The sequence below is a fragment of the Scylla paramamosain genome, chromosome 9 (genome assembly GCF_035594125.1).
Source record: "Scylla paramamosain isolate STU-SP2022 chromosome 9, ASM3559412v1, whole genome shotgun sequence".
In the NCBI taxonomy this organism is placed as follows: domain Eukaryota; kingdom Metazoa; phylum Arthropoda; class Malacostraca; order Decapoda; family Portunidae; genus Scylla; species Scylla paramamosain.
The window spans coordinates 8,632,501-8,646,811 of NC_087159.1; the positions used below are offsets into that span (position 1 = coordinate 8,632,501).

At 46.5% G+C, this 14,311-nt stretch overlaps 1 long non-coding RNA gene across 6 annotated transcripts in view; it reads right to left on the reverse strand.

Annotated features, from left to right (window-relative positions):
- The window catches only part of LOC135103527 (uncharacterized), a 91,522-nt gene extending 81,483 nt beyond the window's left edge, over positions 1-10,039 (reverse strand). For 2 of the 6 annotated variants that reach the window (XR_010270100.1, XR_010270095.1), the window contains exon 1: positions 9,614-10,034. This is a non-coding gene — a long non-coding RNA (uncharacterized LOC135103527). Of the gene's footprint in view, positions 1-9,244; positions 9,372-9,613 lie in introns of all 6 variants that reach the window. The other 4 variants (XR_010270094.1, XR_010270093.1, XR_010270092.1 and 1 more) reach the window with 4 other exon arrangements.
- Positions 10,040-14,311: the final 4,272 nt, after the last annotated feature.

The following is a 14,311-nucleotide window of genomic DNA, read 5'->3' on the forward strand; positions in this document are numbered from 1 at the left end:
TTTCCTGTAAGGGAACGAATCCTATTGTTTCATGTATATCAACGTCTTCCTTCCCGTGAATGACTCCGTCCTCTTCTTCCGCGTGGATAGGCGTGTATTCCCTGGGATTCCCTTTTCATAGAACTGTTTTCGTCCTCACCTTTACGTAAAAACAGTTTTGCGTGACAGTATCAATGTGATACTAACATAGTTTGCACCACGCCCTCCAGGGACGTGTGCCTTCTTGCGTTGTAGGCGCCTCGTCCCACTTGGCCATGAAGGGATGCCCATCTCGCCCAAACACACGGACGGTGGGTGAGCCATGAAGGCGTCCTGTCAGGTCGCTGCCACGGTGCTCCCAGCGAACGGTTTTCAGCGGCCAGGAACGTCCGTTGTGTTGCACCACCTCCACCACGGATTGATCTGTGACCGCTTCGGTGGTCTCGGTGCACGGTGGGCTAGCTCAGTTCATCTTCATTTTAGGACCTGCCGCTTATACCTTACGGCGGACCCTTCGCCTCCGTGAAGCATTCATCTGTACTCGAGTCGACGTAGCTGCAGCAGTGTAGCTGTAAATCGATTCTGTTGCAACAGAGTTGCCTTGTGACGAGTCCAAATAGCTGAAGGTCGTATAGGTACAGGCATCATCATCATCATCAGTAGCAGCAACAGCAACATCAGCAACAGCAGCAACAGCAGCAGCAACAACAACATCAACAACAATAATAATAATGATGATAACATCCCAATCTATGTATACCAGACTGACACCCATAAATGGACGTACCCAAGACAAGGCGCCTAAATGTACATTCACATTCACACTCACACCCACAAGCATTCCCTTGCATCTCATTTTCCACGCCTTTAAGGGAGAGATGACCGACCCTTAGCCCACATCATCAACAACAAGAACAACAACAACAACAACAACAACAACAATAATAATGATAATAATAATAATAATAATAATAATAATAATAATAATAATAATAATAATAATAATAATAATAATAATAATAATAATGAAGTAGTAATCGTAGTACTACTAGCAACAGAAGAAGAAAATGAAGAGGAGAGGAGAGGAGAAGAGAGGAGATGAGAGGAGAGACGAGAAGAGTATTACAAATAGCAAAAATTAAGATCAATGATGAATTTATTACAACAACAACAACAACAACAACAACAACAACAACAACAGCAACTGGAGGAAAAGGAGAGGAGGAGGAGGAGGAGGAGGAGGAGTGAAGCACTGACCCCAACACCCTCACAATTCTGCATAACAATCCTGTGAGTGAACACCAACACTTTCAAAGCTCGAGACACTTCTAAAAGACGTACTAAATAAATACTTATCATCCAATAAACCACACCACAAATGAACTGTAATAATGAAAGCAAAACACATTACTGCGAAATTTATCACCACTGTACTCTTACATTATCTTCATTAGTTTTTTTTTTTCTTTTCTCTAACCCTTTATTGCCTTTACGTGGTTCTCTCTCTCTCTCTCTCTCTCTCTCTCTCTCTCTCTCTCTCTCTCTCTCTCTCTCTCTCTCTCTCTCTCTCTCTTGCAGTGAAGTGTTTCTCCGAGGCCTCCTTGCTGGGGCCCCGTGACGGATGCCTCACCAGCCCCGTCATCGTGTCCGGGACGTGACTGACACAAGAACTGGTAGTGGTGGTGATGGTAGTGGTGGTAGTAAGGGGGTGGTGATAATAGTGGTAATGGATGGTGGTGGTGGTGGTGGTGGTGATAAGGAGTGCCGCTGTAACCAAGTCGAGTATATCAGCACAGAACGTTTTGTGTTGTGTTTAGAGGGGGAAAAAAAAGATGAATAAATAAATTAATTAAAAAAACGTGTACAGGATGTGACTCCATTCATTCATCCATATGTCCATTACAGATGTGTGCATGTATTCACATAACGTTTCTGGCCGTAATAGGAAACGTTATTGGTAAATGGATAACTTGTTATTTTTTACTTTTTTGTAACGAAAAATATTATCCGTAACTTAACAAAATCTTCTGGTGATATTTAGATTATACTGTAAATGATGTCGTGGTGCAGGAGAGAGAGAGAGAGAGAGAGAGAGAGAGAGAGAGAGAGAGAGAGAGAGAGAGAGAGAGAGAGAGAGAGAGAGAGAGAGAGAGAGAGAGATTTAAAGTGAGAAGCAACTTGTGGTTGTGACACGTGTGTGTGTGTGTGTGTGTGTGTGTGTGTGTGTGTGTGTGTGTGTGTGTGTGTGTGTGTGTGTGTGCCACTGCCGCGGACACTCGGGGGACGCAGGGCAACAGGAGTGTAATGCTTTACATCGCACAGTCTGTGTCGTTGAGTCACTGCGATGCACCGCTCAGTCTCACTTGGCACAACAGTCAGGTTCAGCGAGGTGGAGGTCATTAACACAGTACAAGGTGCTCATCATGTATGCTCACCTGCCATTAATGCGGCCACTTCCTCGGCCTGTTTCATCAGGCAGAATTTGTTGTTATACTTGAAAACTCCATCGATTACACCCACTGGCTGCAAGATGTTTTCTGACACCATTCAGGAACAACCTGCCTTTATGGAACATGTGGTTAATGAAAAAATGACCTTGAAAATTACAGGAATACAAAATCTAATGGTGAAATTCCATACTGTTGATTGCAACAAGACAGAATGTTGTATTAATTTTCTTAAATTATCAAGTTCCATGCCAGTGATCAGAAGTGTTTTGTTTTTTTTTATTTCGCAGACAAGTGGCTATCAAAAAAGCGTGAAATCATAAGCCTGAGCATCTAATATATTATCAAACATTGCTGGAGCGTGATTACAGCCTGCCATGTAGCGTGGCATTACACGAGGCATATTGATCACAATATGCCACAGAGGGATCAGCTTACAGAATGACACTAAGAGGAGACGAGAGCGATAACTAAGAACATAAAGTAAGGGAAACTGGGAGAGAGAGAGAGAGAGAGAAAAAAAAAAAAAACAGTGCCTATCACCCCCATCCACAAACTTATCTCCTTTTCTTTTAAACCGTCTTAATGACTCGGCACTAACAACCTGATAACTCAAGTCTATTCCAGTCATCTGCTACTCTGAGAACCAACTCCTGCCAGCGAGACGTCTTCGGTTATGACTCGGCGATGCAGAAATTATTGAGCGATACCCATGTCTTACGTACTGACAACATACCACTACTACAAGGAGTGCCTTAATTAACTACATGTTCCTACCCAAGTGACGCTTATACTCTTAGATCCAATTAGGGAAGCTGCATTTATACAACAATTGGCGTAGCTGTTTTCGTGTAACCATTAAATCCATTGTCTTGTCATGGCAGGTGGCGGCGAACAGCATTTGCCAAACCTTCACCTCTCCTATTAATTCAAGTCACCGTAATTGGAGACATGATGTCAAAATTACAAAGCGAAGTCTTTTTTCTTCTCTATCTTCTTTTTAATGCTTCTCATGATGTGTTCTCTCTCTCTCTCTCTCTCTCTCTCTCTCTCTCTCTCTCTCTCTCTCTCTCTCTCTATCTCTCTCTCATTAAAACAAATTTATAGGAGTACCACATTCTTCTTTTACATCTTTATAGTTTTATTTATTTATTATTATTTTCTTTAATGAACAGAAACTCGTCACTCGCTTTACTTTTTCTCGAGTAAGAGAAGCTTCACAAATACAAACCATTTAATAGCGATACAAAAACACGTGTATTAGCTGCGGCTTTCTTTGGGTAACATGATGCTGTGAGGTGTGTGTGTGTGTGTGTGTGTGTGTGTGTGTGTGTGTGTGTGTGTGTGTGTGTGTGTGTGTGTGTGTGTGTGTGTGTGTGTGTGTGTGTGTGTGTGTGTGTGTGTGTGTGTGTGTGCACTGGTAAAGGGCTCGCAATACCTTGTGGAAATAATACAAGCATACCTATTACGTCCTACACACACACACACACACACACACACACACACACACACACACACACACACACACACACACACACACACACACCTGCTCGATATGTTTCTGTGAAGCGATGTGCGAAAAACGACACTAATAACGTCGGTAATCTCGTGTTACAAGTTCATTACGAAAATAAAATTACATCGTTGACGCTCGACTGATCAATCCTACCTGTTGCTCTCTCTCTCTCTCTCTCTCTCTCTCTCTCTCTCTCTCTCTCTCTCTCTCTCTCTCTCTCTCTCTCTCTCTCTCATTCATATCTTACTTTCACAATAGCAGCTCTGATTTTTCTCCCTCTCTCTCTAGCAACGAGTAACAGAGAACAAGAAAACATTAACATTCAATTTTTTTCACATTACACACCTGTTCATTTCATATCTGCATCTTAATTTCTGAAGGAGAGGAGGGGAAGAAGTGAAGTGTCATCCACAGCTGCGGGGCATTTCGAAGTGGAACGGGGGAAGGAGGGCTGATGTGAAGGCCTGTGGGGCAGCGAGGCGAGGAGAGGCTGGGACGTGGGGCTGAGTGGGGCGGGGCTGAGCGGGGCGGGGCTGGGCGGGGATGGGCTGAGCAGGGCGGGGCGGGGCACAGATGGAGGAACAGTACTAAGACCTGAGGTGACGCGGAGAGCAGCGGTGTATAAAAGCTCAGCGTGGGAATTCTCTCACACTCTGACACACACACACACACACACACACACACACACACACACACACACACACACACCGTCTTTTTTTTTCTATTAAACTCGTCTTTTCTTTTTGTTGAGAATTCTCTCTCTCTCTCTCTCTCTCTCTCTCTCTCTCTCTCTCTCTCTCTCTCTCTCTCTCTCTCTCTCTCTCTCCTTCCTAAACGGAGAAATGTTGAGCGGAAGGAGGAGGAGAGCACTAGAAATCGAGCACTCAAAATTTTTAAACGACCTATTGACTTCGATAACACTCAACTGGATCCCTCTACATTCCACTTCACACACACACACACACACACACCCTTCCCCAGCTCCTACTCTCCCTCACCTCACCTCACCTCCCACCGCCACCACCACCACCACCGCCACCACCGCCAACCGCCGCACTTGCACAGCCTCGGGAGAAAGCGTAAGCCACCTGTCTCCTCGGTGCAGTGAACTCTTATTACAGACGTGAGGAGACACACGTGTACGAACTAAATCCGCAGGTAAAGAAAAAAACAGATACCAACCAGATACCAGGAACCTCTCAGCGTGTAGTATAGAAAAAAAAAATGAAGGTCTTTCTAATGTTATTATTAGAGATGATACGAGAAAAAATGGACGTCTTATACCGTGGTTTGCGATAGCGTGTATATGAAAAAAAAAAGGCTTTGCTGGTTACTATTTCTTATTTAGGTCTGTGTTTTGAGAGTACAAGAACGCAAGTCACTGGGCCTACGTACGTATATGTGGCGGTCACAACAACACGTGGTGGTCATTGTAGCACGTGGCAGCTGTGGTCTTCTTGAGTGTGATATTAACTGCTTTGTGATGCTTTTTTGTTGTTGTGGTGATTATCAATTATGACGCAAGTTTTAAATGCAAGGTACGCTGGTAAAGCTGCCCTCATCCCCCATGTAACTCTCTACTTATCTAGAGGAGCAGGGATAGGTAGGAGAGAGGGCAGGGAGGGAGGGAGGGAGACAGGAGCAGGAGGGGGGGATAGGTGGGAGAGAAATGAGCATGTGTTAAAAGAGTATTCGACGACAACATTTTCATAGACTTAACTAATGCAAAGTTGAAATTGTAACACGTGCGGAAAGAGTAGACAGAAAAAAAAAAATACTAGACATAACACAATACACGGCGCAATAACGAGAGAGAGAGAGAGAGAGAGAGAGAGAGAGAGAGAGAGAGAGAGAGAGAGAGAGAGAGAGAGAGAGAGAGAGAAAGCTCACGCACGTGTGATTAACAATTAAGTGTCGGCCATGTACGTATATAATGTACAAAGGCACGAGCGTAAACAAGTGTGCCGAAAAACGTCAATAATCGAGGGACATGCAAGGATTTTCATAAATATCCGCAGCGAGACGAGGCGACGGGCAGGTGCAGGTGTGTGCTGATTAAACCTGCAGACCAAATATTCTTCCACCAAAGAAACTGTTAACGGGACGACGACGGGGAAGAGTGAGGAGAAAAAAAAAAACGGAAAAGAAAGAAAGGTTCAAAGAGAAGCCATAAGTAAAGAAAGAAGAGGAAAATGGAAAGAACATGAAGAACAAGAAAAGAAAAGAAAAGGCTAAAAAGAAAAGGATAAAAAGAAAAAAACAGATGATGTAAAATAGTTAAAGAAAGCAAGGAGAGGAAACTATCCTAATTTAAGCAGATGTGAACAGACGTGACAACGTGACGAAAGGTGGCGACCAAAAATATAAGTAAATAAATGTATGAATTAATAAATAAATATATGAATAAATAAATAAATAAACAAAATAAACAAATAAATAAACAAATAAATAAATAAATAAAACTACATGTAAATATGGAACCCATTTTATTCATAAGTGAGCGAAGCAGGGAAAGGAAAGACGATAGGTCGAAATATAAGAAGGATTTTGGAAAATAAAAATAAACGCTTGAAAAAAAAGAAATAAGAAAAAAATAACGAAGAATTGAGGATATAAAGAAAACATAAATATGATAACAAGAGACTGAGAACTGAGGTGGCTAACAAGCTGAAGACTCTCAACCTCATCAAAATAATCAGAGAGAGAGAGAGAGAGAGAGAGAGAGAGAGAGAGAGAGGAGAGAGAGAGAGAGAGAGAGAGAGAGAGAGAGAGAGAGAGAGAGAGAGAGAGTTCAAAGTTCAGTCATGTATCAAGGAAGTCAGTCGAGCTAGTCAACCAGCCAGTCCGAAGTCCAGCAGCCAGTCACAGTTCAGAGGGCGAGAGTAGATCAACAAGAGAGGAGTGAGACGGAGAGGGAGAGTGAGAGGGAGAGGGAGAGGGAGAGGGGGAGGCCAAGGGTGAGAGGAGACTGGGAGATTCGCTAAATACAGTCTGCTTTTTTTCCTCATAATCTTGACTACCACTGCATGTTGGTATCAATATACGTTTAAAGTATAAAATATTTTACTGTGTCTGTCTTTTAAACCAGTCATTGCAGTGTCAATAATTACTTTTAATTACTAGCTTCGGTTTATCTCTGGTTAGCTATGTTAAGGTAACATTTTTTTCCTTCACATATACGAAACGACTTTACACAATAGAGAAAAAAAATCGATATTGCTATGAAGCTGCATAAGTTCATTATATTCTTTTTCTCTCGATTAACATTTCAGTACGTATATGAACTGTTATTTCTCGTAATCCTGCTTCACAGACCACCATGATCCACCCACTTCCCTTTCTGTGCTGGCGTGTGAGAATCCACGAGATCACAGGCAGGAATAAATAACACTAATACTGACGGCAATCCCACCAACAAATCCTACAGTGGGAGGCGTTGGTGTATTCCATTTAAACCCAGGCGCGGATAAGACTTGTCGATTTTACCTGATGCATGAAAAAAACCTGTAAGAATAATGATTTCCTGTTTGCCTGAGGCCGCCGCTCTATGCCCGTCATGCTGGAAATGTGAGAACTCTACCCCAGTCAATGCCCCCCTGCCCCCCATCAGCAAACACACTGGGGGAGCGGAGAGAGAGAGAGAGAGAGAGAGAGAGAGAGAGAGAGAGAGAGAGAGAGAGAGAGAGAGAGAGAGAGAGAGAGAGAGAGAGAGAGAGAGAGAGAGAGAGAATCGCCTCAAAAAAGTAACTTACTCTCAACACCTCCCAACCATTCTCCGGCAGATCCGGCGCCCCCCCTCCCCCAAACTCCCTCGTCTGATTCTGCCAGGCGCTAAGAAGAAGCGGGCAAACGTAGGCCGTAAAACACGACAGCAGAGATAATAAGAGGTGGCCAGCGAGCGTGGAAGGAGAGCGCAAGGGAAACAATGGAATAAACAAACAGTGTGAGGCGCGGGACGTGGGAAAGAGAGGCAGGTGCGGCGGCGGCGGATTCATCCCCCTCCTTCCCTCCCCACCCGCCGCTTGCCAGCCTCAGCCTCCTCCTCCTGCCGCTACTCCTCGCTCCTAGGGGCATTGCGGCACCGATACTAGGCCGCGATGAATTCAAGGTATGATCGATGGGAGGCCTAAAGGATGGTTGAAACCTATGGGTGGCCGTAAGAAGGCGGAGGAGGAAGAGGAGGACCAAAACTAATGAAGGAGCGCGAGTGAGGGAGTGAGAGGAGGGAGGGGGGGCCAGCCCGGAGGAGCTGGGGCGCATCATCTCTGGTGGCTTGTGGTGGTAGTGGTGCGCGCGGCCGCCGTTCCCACGTCTCGAAAGGAAACCCCAAGGGGCAGGCCGGGGGCAGGACGAGGGCAGGCGCGGCTGGGAGGGGGAAGGGGGCATGAGGGAAGTGGGACAGAGGGAGGCACGTTTGGGTGAGGGAGGGAGGGAGGGGGACACGACACAGAAACGGGCCTGGTAAGAAGATATATTCAGAGTTGTGAATGCAAAACGTCACGCCCAGGGAGCAACCTTATCTTTACTGCCCCGCGAGGTGTGGAGGGCGCCGCGGGTGGAGGGAGCAAGAAGAGATGCCGGGTGAATGGCGCAAGTTTCTCATCTCACTTCTTGTCAGCCTCCGTTGCAGTCCGTCAGTCATTCAAGTCACCAAGGAGTCTCCCGCACTAAACTACACTATTTCCACTCACTCCCTCTCCAGGCAAGCAATATTTCCATCGCGCGCACTTTCCCAGCGACAGCGAAGGTAGCTGCGGCGACTTCATTATGTAACATCCCTCCACCGTTATCGCCATTCATTGCAGCCATTCGCTCCACTGGCTGCTTCTCCACATGCCCCGTCTCGCTCCAGTGGCTGCACCAGCTACCATATGCGAGACCTGGAGGCATCCACGACTTTCAATGAAAAGAACGCCAACATTTCATTATGGAGAAAGGAAACCGAGCGGAGGAACTTTTTCACTCCCGAGGCTTCCCTGTTTACTTTCTACCGACTTCGATCGACGCTGCACAGAGCGGTGAGACAGCACTGCAGTCACATACGGTAGTTGACGAAGGTGACTGAGTCCCTACAGGATGCCTGACCCCGCTACATGAGGTCACGAGAGGGGTGGGAGTTGGGGGAACGCGGGATACAGAAGTGGGGGACGGAAGAGAGGAGGGTGTGGGAGAGCCTGGATTCATGCGCCACACACACACACACACACACACACACACACACACACACACACACACACACACACACACAGAGACAGGCAGATAGCGACGCCGGATGCACACGACAAAAACTTTCTACACTTACGCAACGGCACGTGATAAAGCGATTAGTCGTGACGTGATTGCTGCGCCTAACTGGCGAACGTGGCATTCTCCTGAACACCGGAATTCCCTGAAGACTGTGTGATCATCTACATAAATACCCTGCCAGCCTGCAAAGAACAGTAACTATTATGTGATGAGTATCGTGTTTGTCTATGATCGTCCCAAGATGCGGAAGATTCTATAAAAAAACAATTATCAGTTGCAGTCAATTAATGAGTCAGTAAGTCAGTTACAAAATTAAAGTCAGTCAGTCAGCAGTCAGTAAATAGTGGCGGTCTCTGTGGTCTGCCGCCTCACCCCTGTCAACCCATCAGCGACCACAAGACACTCTCACACGCCCCGCACTTACCTGTCCCTAGTCAGTGTGCGTGGAGGAAATGGCACCGCGCCATAATCAACAGGTGCGCGGGCGTGTGATGGGAGCAACAAGTAGGAGGGAGGTGGCCGCCGGGGCGACACAAGGGAGGGGCCGCCGCGCGCCACACACCGCGGGCGTCGGGCCTCCACGTGGCTCCCGAGGTCGGCGCGTGTTGTTGACGCGACAACTGCTGCTACCTAGCGGCCGCTGCCCGAACCTCACAAACTTCCCCACCCAACATCCAACCCGCTGTGCTTCCCACATGTCACTATGCACGTCATGTATCAGTTATTTTTTTTCATTTTTTACGTAATATATAAACCAGTCGAGGTGTGGGAACAATACTAGCCAGACTTGTGCGTCACCGCTGAGGAGGTGTGGCGGCGGCATGTGCTGGGTGCATTATTCACAATTTTGCTTTAAAGGAAAATAGATAAACTTCACGGCAATATATTAACTCCAAAAAAGCATGTATCAGTATTTATCCAACATCCAAAGAATTCGAAAATAAATAAGACGACCATTGGCAATTCTCGAACTATATCAATTCCATGTCTTATATGAGGTAATTATCAGAGAGAGAGAGAGAGAGAGAGAGAGAGAGAGAGAGAGAGAGAGAGAGAGAGAGAGAGAGAGAGAGAGATTCGTAATGTTGTATAATATAAACCTCCTAATTAATCAATTTCGCTGGTCTCTGAGTGAGTGATCACGCAGTCCTCTAGTATGGCACAACAGCATGAATAAAAGGCTACTACTACTACTACTACTATACAACAACAACTACTACTACTACTACTAATACTACTACAACAATTATTACTACTACTACTACAAACTATTGCTATTGCTTTTGCTATTGCTGCTGCTGCTGCTGCTGCTGCTGCTGCTGCTGCTGCTACTACTACTACTACTACTACTACTACTACTATGCAACAACAACAACAACAACAACTACTACTACTACTGCTACAACTACTACTACTACAACAATTACTACTACTACTACAACAATTACTACTACTACTATTACTACTACTACTACTACTACTTCAACTACTACTACTACAAACTATTGCTATTGCTATTCCTATTGCTGCTGCTGCTGCTGCTACTGCTGCAACTACTACTACTACTACTACTACTACTACTACTACTTCTACTACTACTTCTACTACTACTTACTATACGACAACAACAACAACAACAACAACAACTACTACTACTACTACTACTACTACTACTACTACAACTACTACTACTACTACTACTACTACTACTACTACTACTACTACTACTACTACAAACTATTGCTATTGCTATTGCTGCTGCTGCTGCTGCTACTGCTGCAACTACTACTACTACTACTACTACTACTACAACTACTACTACTACTACTACTACTACTACTACTACTACTACTATACGACAACAACAACAACAACAACAACAATACTACTACTACTACTACTACTACTACAATTACTACAATTACTACTACTACTACTACTACTACTACTACTACTACTACTACAAACTATTGCTATTGCTATTGCTGCTGCTGCTGCTACTACTGCTGCTGCTGCTGCTGCTGCTGCTGCTGCTGCTGCTGCTACTGCTACTACTACTACTACTACTACTACTACTACTACTACTACTACTACTACTGCTGCTGCTGCTGCTGCTGTTGCTGCTACAACAACAACAACAGTAACAACAGCAGCAACTATTACTGCTACCACTACTACTACCACCACTACTCCTACTACTACTACTACTACTACTATTTGTTTCACGATTATTACAGAAACAGCTGCTACAGTAACTACGTACTACTAATACAGGCACGAGAACCACAGCTGTCGCTTCCACCACCACCACGCTGGCTGTAAAGATAAAACATCCCTAAAAACACCGTAAATATTCATAAACATTCAGGTCTTCTCAACACACACACACAAACACACACACACACATATTCTAAAAGCGGATGGGATGGGCGGACGGGGCGGGGCGGGGCGGGACGGGCGTGCGCAGTGGCACCCTGCACGCCCACCCGCCCAGCCATCATCCTGAAGCTGTTAGCATGCCATAGGACGGGTCTCCATTTTCTGTGTCAGAGGCTTTGGACGGGATAAACAGGGGCAAGGGGATAAAAAAAAATGGTAGCAAGAAAAGAGAAAGCGAGCCATCGCATGATAAAAGTCTCCCCGTCATCACGCCGCCAATGTTAATTAATAATGGTTGCCCAAGAGGAGGAGGAGGAAGAGGAGGAGTAGGAGGAGGAAGAGGAGGAGTAGGAGGAGGAGGAGAAGGAGAAAGAGGAGGGCGAGGGCGAGGGCGAGGGCAATGGTGGGGACGAGATGCGAGGACGAGGAAGAGAACAGAGACGAAGAAGAGGACAGTGACGAGGACGAGTATGAGGACGAGGACAAAGGCAACGAGATGATAGTGGTTCACGCCGGTGCCTCGTCCTGGTGACTGAGAGTGACAGATAAATGCTGTTGCATGCATGACAAGACTCCATTACGGATTATTTACGGATAGCTGAGGGCGAGGGGGAGTGAAGTCATGGGGTGGAAGGGGAGGGAAGAAGGGAGGGAGGAGGCAGTCCCAGGGGTGGAAAAGAGGGAGGGGAGGGAGCGTGGAAGGAGGGGGAAGGCCGCTTACAGGTGGTGCCGCCAGGCTTTCTCAGGGCTGTAGTTAGACTGTCACCGGAGGGCCTTTCTTCACAGGGGGGTGAAAGCACAGATCTCCTCCTCCACCTCCACCTCCTCCACCTACTCCTCCACCTCCTCCCGTTATTGAAGCGACGCCAGACACCATTCACCACATGCCCTGCGGTCGCCCTCAATGTGTTGTGGGAGCAAGAAAGAGAGCTTTAAGAGCACTGCTGATTATGGTAAGAGACAGGCAGAGGCAGGAGTGAATGCTGAGTGGGGGGGGAGAGGAGAGTTGTGGAACTGAAGGGGAAGGGAGGAGAGGGAAGAGGAAAAGGTGATGAGGGAGGGAGGGAGGAAGGGGGCAGGAGGGAAGGCGAGACAGCTGACAGGTGCAAAGGACAGAAGCTTGAAGAGCGAGGCATCATGCGTTTCTTGATTGCGTTGACGCCTTGAATCAAGAGTTAATCACATTCTTCTTGGCACCACCACCACTACCACCTCCTCCTCTTCATATTAATCTGCCAGTTACCTCTTTCTTCTTCTCGTATTACTACTACTATTATTACTACTACTACTACTACTGCTACTACTACTTCAGCTACTACTACTACTGCTACTACTTGCCCACCATCGCCCACGCCCGCCCCTCGTCTCATAAACAGGCAGCGCGGCACGAATCCCCCGCCGTCGTGTGTGCCGCCGCCTATAACAAGTTTGCCTCAGGGGGTACAGGGCTTTTTTTGGCCCATTCCTGACCGTCAAATCGTGAGCCTCTGTGGCCAATGCTGGGGGTTGAGAAAATGCTGCTTCACGCTACGGTCTTCTGCTGCTGTTCCTGCTGCTGCTGCTGTTGTTGCCGTCACCTGAATGCTGCTTATATCATGCTTCTTAACCATTTTCTTCTTGTACTGTTTACACTTCTCTTCCCACATTTTTCTTCGTACGTGTGTTTTCCTCAGGCTTATACTACTACTACTACTACTACTACTACTACTACTACTACTACTACTACTACTACTGCTGCGGTTTTCCTGTTCCTGCTGCAGTAGTAGTAGTAGTAGTAGTAGTAATAGTTGTTGTTGTTGTTGTTGTTGTTGTTGTTGTTCCTGCTGCTGTTAACATTACTACTCCTCCTCCTCCTTCCCCCTATCTCTTCCTCTCTCTCCATCTTTCTCTCTTTATTCATTTCATTCATTCTTTATTTCTTCTTCTTCCTCCTCCTCCAATTCTTCTTCCTTCTCCTCCTCTTATTCTTATTCTTCCACCTCAATCATCACCACCACAATCATCTCCTCCTTCTCCTCCTCCTCCTCCTACTTCTCCACCACCTTACAGTTTGGGGGTGAAGGGAGGGTCTGCGCGTGTTTACCTACAACATGTAACTCTTTCTCCCCCCCACCTTTAATTTTCCCCACCACCACCTCCTCCACCTCCTTCCCTCACATTCCTAACATACAAATAATCTTACTACACACACACACACACACACACACACACACACACACACATACACACACAGGTGCCATTCTACGCCCACATGTTGGCTCGAGCAAGTAAAAGGCGTCATCCATTATCTGTGGGTGACGCTGGATGATCGAGTGGGTAGTGGTGGAGGAGGAGGAGGAGGAGGAGGAGGAGGAGGAGGAGGAGGAGGAGGAGGAGGAGGAGAGTAGTGGAGAAACGTTCATCTTGACTGGTCGCCGTGGGAGTCAAGACAGCGTGGAGGAGGAGGAGGAGGAGGAGGAGGAGGAGGTGGAGGAGGAGGAGAAGGAGGAACAGAAGGTAGTGGTTCTTTGTGACACGTTCCCACCACCACCATCACCGCCACAGGGGAAGGAGAGGGGAGTGAGAGGGGAGAGAGGGGAGGGTGTAATGTCATGGTGTGAGTGTTGGGGGTGACACGCATGCAGGTAAATGATGACGCACGAGAGAGAGAGAGAGAGAGAGAGAGAGAGAGAGAGAGAGAGAGAGAGAGAGAGAGAGAGAGAGAGAGAGAGAGAGAGAGATTAATTGAGTACATGTTCAAGTC